The 9,241-nt window shown below is 45.3% G+C and overlaps 1 non-coding gene across 1 annotated transcript; it reads right to left on the bottom strand.

Annotated features, from left to right (window-relative positions):
• Positions 1–3,296: 3,296 nt before the first annotated feature.
• Positions 3,297–3,402, bottom strand: LOC120107802 (small nucleolar RNA R71). The gene has a single exon (XR_005509436.1). It is a non-coding gene; the product is annotated as a small nucleolar RNA R71 (small nucleolar RNA).
• Between the last annotated feature and the right edge of the window lie 5,839 nt (positions 3,403–9,241).

Genomic DNA, 9,241 nt, shown 5'->3' with positions numbered 1-9,241 from the left:
TCAATTCCCAACCAATTCGTTATCTGCCTTCATATAAAATTTATAATAATAATAACTAAAAATTCACGATTCACTGTTCATATAAACAGTGTCCCGTTAAAACACTGTTCATATGAACTGTGTTAAAAAAAATAAAAAATAAATTAAAATGCCGAGAACACTGTTCATGTGAACAGTGTTCCGTAAAAACACTGTTCATGTGAACAGTGTTCCGTAAAAACACTGTTCATGTGAACAGTGTTCCGTAAAAACACTGTTCATGTGAACAGTGTTAGAGAAAAAATAAATAATACATAATAAATAAATAAATAACAATATAAAAAATAATAAAAAAAGGCTTGGCCACTGTTTATCTTCTTCCCCCCTCCCCCGCAGTGCATCCGGGCCGTTCCCCTTCTTCCCATCGATTCCGCCTCGTCCTCCGCCTGTGACGCAGCCCGCAGCCGAGATCCAGCTCCGCCATCAAGCCGCGTCGAAATCCCGGCGTCTCCCCGTTGATCCCGCGGCCACCCACCGTCCGCAGTATCCTTCCCGTGATCCCGCCTCACAGAGCGCCCCCGTGCCCACCGCGTCCAGCTCCTCTGCCATCAGCCCGCCCCAGCCGGCTCCAATCACAGCGCTGAAACAGGGAGACTCTTTGATGCCGATGATTCGAATCCTCCCCCACCAAAGCAACCCGATCCTCCATCCTCGCTTCAAAACAACGGGACCTCGTATCAGCCGCATGCCAGATCCACCTACGCGGCATCGTCTTCATCTCCGGCCCTTCTTCCGCCCGTAACGCAGCCCATTCCACCTCCCAGCAGCCAAGATCCCGTGACCCGATCAGCTCCTTCCAGCTCGCGTCCCTCCTTCCTGCGACCCAGCATCCCGTTCTTCATCATCACCGCCCGCGTCTCCTCCGGATCCCCAAATCCCGGATGACCCCGCCTCCGCTGCTCTTCACCCTTCCGCATTCACTAGCATCTGCAATCAAGCCCGAGATCCAGCCATTGACGCCCTTCATCATCTTCGTCCGCGATCTGCCCCCCCAGCATCACGCCCTCCTCCTTTCTCGGGATCCATCACCGGCCTTCGGCGATCTATAAGAGCAAGATGAAGAAGAGGGAGAAAGGGGCGACGGCTTGAAAAAAAAAAACAGAGGAGGAGCCTCTGTTCGGGAGAGAAAAGAAATAAAAAAAAAAAGAATGAAGGGAGGCTGGGAGCGGATCAATTAGTGAAAGAAAATGATGCGGATGGCGTGGAGCATCTCAGCAAGCCGATCAAAGTCGCCGAGCATCATGAGTGGCTGAATCCTGGTTTAGGGGTTTGATGAAGCCATGGATGAGTATTTGTGTTGCATTTCTTTGATTTTTAGCGTTGTAAGACAGTTGCATACTCAATGAAATTATGATCTTAAAATGTCTTGTTTAATTTATGTAAGATGTTTATCTTGTAGAAAGTCTTTGCATGAATTAATCTAGTTTATCGAAATTGAATCCAATACCTGTGGTTTGGAAGAGATTGCTATGCAACTATCGGATTTATCTTTGAAAAATTAATCATCAGATGAATCATGCTAAATAGGACAGACCATGCCTATCCTTAGAAAAGATGGTTTGTGCCAGGCTTAGATGACTCATACTGTGGGTTAGATTTCAGCTTTTTGTATGATTGCCCTAACTTGTAGTTAAGAGCAATCAGATCATACACGCATCTAAGTCATTGAAAGCATCACACTTACGAATCCATCGGTGGATTCTAGCCCTAAACACCTCTCTCCATAGATAATTCATACTACTACACCCATATTAATTCTTATGTTTTTATCATTTACTCTAGCTTATCCTTTTTGAAGTAATTATTTAATTAGGAAAAATAACTTGTCTCCAATTCCTGTGGACCGACACCCGTAATCACTGTCCTACAGGATACGTGCTATTGCGTGGTTTATTTTCAAAATTGAAAGAACCGATCAATTTTTGGCGCCGTTGCCGGGGATTGCTAGCATAGTTATTTCTCTTATTAAAAAAAATATTTAAAAATTAAAATTAAAAAATTTTTTTTATTATTGTTACTTTTCTTATCTTCTTTTTCTCCCTTACTAATTTTTATTTATTTATTTATTTATTTTATCAGGAATCGAAAAAAAAATTGGGATGATCAAAAGGAGAACTGCCGGAAAAGAAATACTGTAGAGGTTTGCAAAAAAAAAAAAAATAAATTGCTGGGGAAATTCCCTTTGGTAACCTCTAAACTTTTCTTATTTAAATTAATTATTGGTTTGAAATTTTGTGGTGATTGTTTGATTTTAATTATAGCAAAATTATGAATGCATGCTTGATACACATACACAAATCAATTTGCACATAGTAAGGGCAATCACCCCAACAAGATAAGAGCCGGATTTCATCACCGGACTCTTGCCCAACTTAGGTGAACTCAATCTCACATAGTGTCACTTTAATTAAAATCAATCAGACATTGGCTCCTAGGGACATTCGAGCTCAATAGGACGAAGATCACCGAAAGTTGCACCAATTTCGCTCTGTGGCTTAGTTGATGTCTAGGCAAGCTTTGTCCCTATAAGGGAGACAGTTCATCTGTTCGAGGCAAGTGGATTTTAAGTGGGACCTTTGCGAACGCATCGTGACCCCTCCACTTACCTGGGAGCTTACCTGGTCAACTCGGTTCATTAGACCGGATTGGAGGCTTAGGTGCCCTCTTCAAACCAGTTAGGAGCTGTCTAGTGATTTTAGGATAAAGACTAGGATTGATATGCTTTTCTCTTTTATTGCATGCTTGATTGATCGAGTACTAGTGTATGCACGGTAGTCGTTCTAGAGTACAAAACCTATTACCTTTTGACCCTGAAATAGAACGAACCCTTAGGAACATTCGAGCTAAGATCAAAACATTAGGATCATCCCCACCTCTTAAGATGGCTGAAGAACAACCCAAACTCCTGAGGAAATACTTTACTCCCACTATTTACACTTCCCCATCTTGCATTCGATTACCTGAGGTAGCAGCTGTACAATATGAAATAAAGTCTAGTGTGATCCAAATGCTTCCATCTTTTTATGGGCTCACCAATGAAGATCCATATAAACACCTAGATGAATTTCTTGAGATTTGCACCACTGTCAAGATTCAGAACTTTACTGATGATGCCCTAAAACTTAGGTTATTTCCCTTCTCCCTTAAAGATAGAGCCAAACAATGGCTGAATTCTTTAGAAGCTAACTCAATTCGTTCTTGGGATCAAATGCAACAAGAATTCCTTAAAAAATACTTTCCCATAGGAAGAACGAACCAGTTTAGACGTGCCATTACAAGCTTCTCCCAAACTGAGGGAGAAGAATTTCATGAAACTTGGGAGAGATTTAGGGACCTAATCCGTAAATGCCCTCATCATCAAATACCTAAGTGGCAACTAGTGCAATGTTTTTATGACGGATTGACAGAACGAAACCGTCAGATGATCGATGCTGCATGCGGGGGCACTTTTATGCTTCAAAATGAGCATGAAGCATGGAAATTATTTGAAAATCTTAATGAAAACTCCCTCCACCATGCTTCATGTTCTCGTCAAGCACCCCCGAGTTCTCAAAGAAAAGGGACCATTTGTAAAATAAGTCATTCTATGGACCTGTCTAGCAAGGTAGATGCATTGTCCCATAAGATTGACCAACTGATGATAGGTGGGCATTACATGAACTCTTCCCAAGCACAAGTGTGTACTATTTGTTCTAGCCCATCCCACCCTATTCATGAGTGCCCTTCAGCGCCCCAATTCCCCGAACTCGTGCAAGAACACATCAATGCTGCTCAAACACTGCCTAGACCGGGTAATGACCCATTTTCCAATACATATAACCCGGGATGGCGAAATCATCCAAACTTTTCTTGGAAGCAGCAAGCTTCGAACACAGCCCAACCCTAATCCCAAAATTTTCAAAATCCTCAGAATTTTCAAACCCAACAAAATATTCATCCCTACCGTCCCTCGACTCAATTTCAACACACTTCTCCTCCACGCCAAAGAAACACAGCCTTTGAGGAGAAAGTGTTGAACGCCCTTCAAGGTTTGGAAACCATTACACAATTAGTGCACTCTCATACGCAATCAATCGCCAAGCTAGAATTCCAAATGGGTCAACTAGCTAATGCACTAAACAAGCGAGAGGAAGGAAAGCTTCCAAGCCAACCACTAAGTAATCCTAGGGGACAATACATGGCTCAAGAAAATCAACTAAATGCAATTCATCATGAACAAGCCAATGCTTTGACTACCCTAAGGAGTGGACGTATAATAGACAATAAGATTGGGGAGGACAACAATAAGGAAGGTGAAGAAGAGGATAGAAATGTATCAAATGAAAATCTGAAACCTTCTTCTTCTTCTTCGGCTAGTCCATCTTCTGCCAAAACTCACATCCCAAAGGCCCCATTTCCTGAAGCTCTTACTTCACCCTCTCCATTTGGCAAAAAGAAAACTTCACTAGAGGAGATGATGGAGGTTTTCAAACAAGTTAAAATCAACCTCCCACTCCTTGATGCCATCAGACAAGTTCCCTCCTATGCCAAATTTCTCAAAGACCTTTGTACACAAAAGCGAAAATCTAGGACACATGTGCCTAAAAAGGTCTTCCTAACTGAGCAAGTGAGTTCTATTCTCCAACACAACACCCCTCCAAAATTCAAAGATCCTGGTGCTACCACCATCTCCTGTGTCTTAGGAAATAATTTCATTGATCGAGCACTCTTAGATCTAGAGGCAAGTGTCAACCTTTTACCTTATTCAGTTTATGAGAAACTTGGTTTAGGTGAGTTAAAACCAACCTCGGTATCCCTTCAATTGGCTGATCGATCTGTAAAAACACCACGTGGGATAATTGAAGATGTTCTTGTCAAGGTAGATAAATTCTATTTTCCAGTAGATTTCATTGTCCTTGATATGGAACATGAGCCCAATCCTAATAAACAAATCCCCGTGATCCTTGGGCGGCCCTTTTTAGCAACAGCCAATGCATGCATCAATTGTAGAACAGGGGTAATGAACATATCATTTGGGAACATGAAGGTAAAATTAAATGTGTTCAATGCGGCCGACCAACCCGCGAGGGAAATTGAGTGTTTTATGATAGACAAAATAGATAACCTCATAGAAGGAGATGCAAAAACTATCTCACTATGTGTGGCTGAAGACAATAAACTTAGCGCTTGTTGGGAGGCAACCCAATTCTCTTAGATTATTTCTTAACATTGAGGACAATGTTAGGTTTAGGTTTGGGGGTATTCATCTTGATTTTCATCCAAAAAAAATTAAAAAAAATAAAAATAAAATAAAAAAATAAAAAATAAAAAAAAATAATAAAAAAAATAATAATAATAAAATCATTTTTTTTAAAAAAAAGAAAAAAATAAAAAATAAAAATATTTTTGTAATGTCCGGGCCCAATACAGACCGGGCCCAATACTGTAGGGCCCAGTTGAATAGTATTGGGCCAGGGATGGGTTAGCTGGCCCAAGATGGCCATAATCTCCCGCCTGAGGGCTGAAAAGACAGGATCACAGATGGCCAACGGAGAGACCCCTACAGGCATGCACAACCGGAGCCCGCCACCTCCCTCCTCCTCGGCAGCTGGGCCTCGAGCTGGCCTGAAGAGGGGGGGTAGCTGGTGGCTCCCGAAGCCCTGAGCAAGGAGAGGATGCCACCTCTCCTTGGGGTCAAATCACAAGCTTAGTTTTTATAGACCTAAGCCCTGCTAACCCTAATCTTGGATATACCCTCTTAAGCTTCTAACCCTCTGATATTCGGTACCAGAGAGCTAGATCCTGGAGCTGGAGGTGGAAGGTGCCCCGCAGCCCCAAGGGAGGAAGGAGGGAACTTGCCGAGAAAGGGTCACTGCCCAACTCCACTCAGCCAAGTCAAGGTAAGCACACTGCCAGTAGACTAAAGCGAGAGAAGAGGGGAGGAACCCCCTCGGTGGGGGTGTTCTCCTCTCTGTTCCATTCGTGAACAGAGGGGAGCACATCGGCACAAGGAGAAAGATCGGGCAAGACAACAACAAAAAAAAAAAAAAAAACCAGGCCGGACCCACGGGCCGCGGGCCGGACCCAGGAAAACCCAAGCCCAGGCCCGGCTGCCACCCGGGCCGAGCCCAACCAGACTCGGCCTTCGGGGTGACAGTCCCCGGCCGCTGCCGCCCTAGGGCAGAGGGTCCGCCAGGGGGCCGCCGGTTCTGGCCGTGCCGGCGACCAATGCGGCCCCCAAGGCCGCCAGCCTCCGCCCCCGCCTCCCCGCCGGCGAAGGGGTGGCGGTGAAGAGGGGAGAAGGAACCCACAAAAAAAAAAAAAAAGAAGAAAAGAGAGAAGAAAAAAAAAGGGGAGGATCGATCCTTACCTCGAGCCACGGCCTCACCTCGCCGTGGCCGAAGGCGGAGAGGATCTTCCCCGGAGGAGATCCCACCTCGGACCCATCTTCCGGCTCCTCTCCTTTCCTCCGGCATCATCTCGAAGAAGGGGGAAAGAGGGGTCTCGACCCCATGCCACCATCACCCCGCCTCCCCGGTCGCCGACGAGAGGAGGAGGAGATGTCGGAAGGGGTTCCGGCGGAGGCTAGGAGGGAACGAGGGAGAGGGAGAGACGCGGGCGAAAGGGGGAGGGGCAGAAGCCTCTGGAAGCTCCCGGAAGAAGAGAAGAAAAAAAAAAAAAAAAAAAAAGGGGAAAGGAGGGCCTTAACGGGCTAGCGGGTCGGATCCAAGTCCAGATCCGAGACCCGTTAGGCCCAAATGATTCAATCGGTTTGGGTGAGCCCAATGAAGGGTTGATCCAAGCCCAATTGATTAAACGGATCAATTAAGCCTAATTGATGTTGGGTCTGAATCCGACCAAGCCTGAATGAAACCAAGTCAAGCAAATTGGGCCAAATTTGAACCCAATTAAGTTGGGTTAGATCCAGCAGACCCAATTGAATATAGATCAGGCCCAATTTAAGCCCAATTAAATTGGCAGAAGGCCAAATTGGCTAGGAAAAGTGGACTTAACCACAAATCAGGCCCAATCTTTCCCATAAGAAACCCAATTAGGCCTGGTAGACTCAAATTTACTTTAATTGGGTTAAAATTTATGATAATAGAGGATAATGTGGGTCTTATAATATGGTCCTAGGAATTAAAGACTTGTCGTCCGGACTCAAAGGATTGATAACAACTTATTGTAAGTAACCTGTTCTAATCCTGTTTTGGATCATGTCATGTTATTAATGTTTCCTCAGCATTTTTTTTAAGTGTATATGTTTCATGCTTGATATGTTACAATGCTTAAGTAACTTGCATGAACCCAGAAGCTATGGCTATGTATGCGATATGATGATACTGAAATTTTAATCATGCATGTAAGTTTATAAAGTCTTAGCTAGCCCAGAGGCACTATAATGGGCTCAAAGATGCTACTGAGAATGACTGAGCCGCCAGTGGCTGAATAGTAACTGAGCTTGCCCCGCCAGTGGCTGAATAGTAACTGAGCTGCCCCGCCAGTGGCTGAATAGTAACTGAGCCTGCCCCGACAGTGGCTGAATTGGAATTGGGCCTGCCCCGCCAGTGGCTGAATAGTAACTGCGCTTGCCCCGCCAGTGGCTGAATAGTAACTGAGCCTGCCCCGCCAGTGGCTGAATAGTAACTGAGCTGGCCCCGCCAGTGGTCGAGTCTGACTTCGCAGTAGCATCCGAGAGAAAAAGGACCACGGCATGCCGGGGGCACGACTTCATATGCATATATTATGAAAATTTCGGTGATTTGCACTACTGCTTTGTTTAGATTGCATACCTATTATGCCATGATGATTATTAGATGAATATGCATGTCAGCTTCTCAAATCCTGATTTACATGTTTAGCCTACTGGTTGATCCGGTAGGATTATGCAGGATTACTTACTGAGCCGTGTAGCTCACATCTGTTTATGCTTCGTTTTCTTTCAGATCCTCACCAGTGATCGCCATCAGATATGTTTTTATTTTGTTACAGAGCTTCGTATTTTTGGAGAAGCTTATATACTTTTTGTACATTTGAATAGCATAGAAGTTCTGTATTTTTGGTTTCAAACTGGAAGGTTGTACTGCAAAACTTTTAATTTATATAAGTTTGAATCCTTTTGGCTACCTGTTACCCCTGTATGAGGCTGCGTGCTACTGTGGGCGATAGTCGGCAATAGCACGGCCGTGTCACGGATCCGGGTCCGGGGCGTGACATCAAGTGGTATCAGAGCCTTAGGTTAAACAATAGAATAACCATGCCTAAGGAAAGGGGTAGTTAAGAATGTCACTGTCATAGAAAATGTTATAATATGCTAGTTTATCATAATCTCACTGTAAAAATTTTTGACTGCTAGGCGATCATTAGGAAGATATGGACGACGATCGGAGACCACCCTCCCCGGAGCCCAGCGAGCGGTCAGCTTCCCCGGATACTCCACGGTCTGCAGCGGGTCAGGCAGGCCTAGCCGGAGTGTATCAGCTCATGGCACAAGTGCTGCAACAGCAGCAGATGATGCAGCTGGCCGCTATGCCATCAGCAGACTCCTGCTATGAGAGGTTCCGCCGACTGAACCCCCCGACCTTTGAGGGTGGGTCTGACCCTATGGCGGCAGAAACATGGATCCGGGAGATGGAAAAGATGTTCCGAGCCCTCCACTTTCCTGATGAGATGATAGTCCGACTGGCGACCTCTATGCTGACAGGAAACGCCGAATACTGGTGGACGGCCATGGAGACGGCTTATGCCGTTGACGGACTCACCTGGAGGGACTTTAAGAGGATGTTTTACAATCAATACTTTCCGGACTCAGTTCACCTGGCGAAGCAGAATGAGTTTTTGACGCTGACCCAGACTGACCAGATGTCCATTCTAGAGTACGCCAATAAATTTAACGAACTGGGACGATTTTGCCCCCAGTTCATGGAGGATGAGAGAAGTAAGGTGAACCGGTTTGAGCAGGGATTGAGGTACGGGATTCGGTCCCGAATATCCTCCCATCTATTCTCAAGCTACAAAGATGTACTGGACCGAGCCTTGAAGGTTGAGGCTGACCCGATACGGTCCGGGAGAGAGAGGGAGGACCTGAAGAGGACCCGGTCATCGGGAGCACCGAGTAGTGGGTCTGGAGGCAGCAAGGGGTCTGTGCCCAAGAAGAGACAGAGCAGAGGCTGCCCCACTTGTGGCGGAAACCACAAGGGTACCTGCATGAAGAAGACTGGAG

The sequence above is a fragment of the Phoenix dactylifera genome, chromosome 10 (assembly GCF_051530095.1).
Source record: "Phoenix dactylifera cultivar Ajwa chromosome 10, Ajwa_hap1_PhDact_Kaust_v1.1, whole genome shotgun sequence".
NCBI classification, from domain to species: Eukaryota; Viridiplantae; Streptophyta; class Magnoliopsida; order Arecales; family Arecaceae; genus Phoenix; species Phoenix dactylifera.
This window is presented reverse-complemented; position numbering and strand designations above follow the sequence as displayed.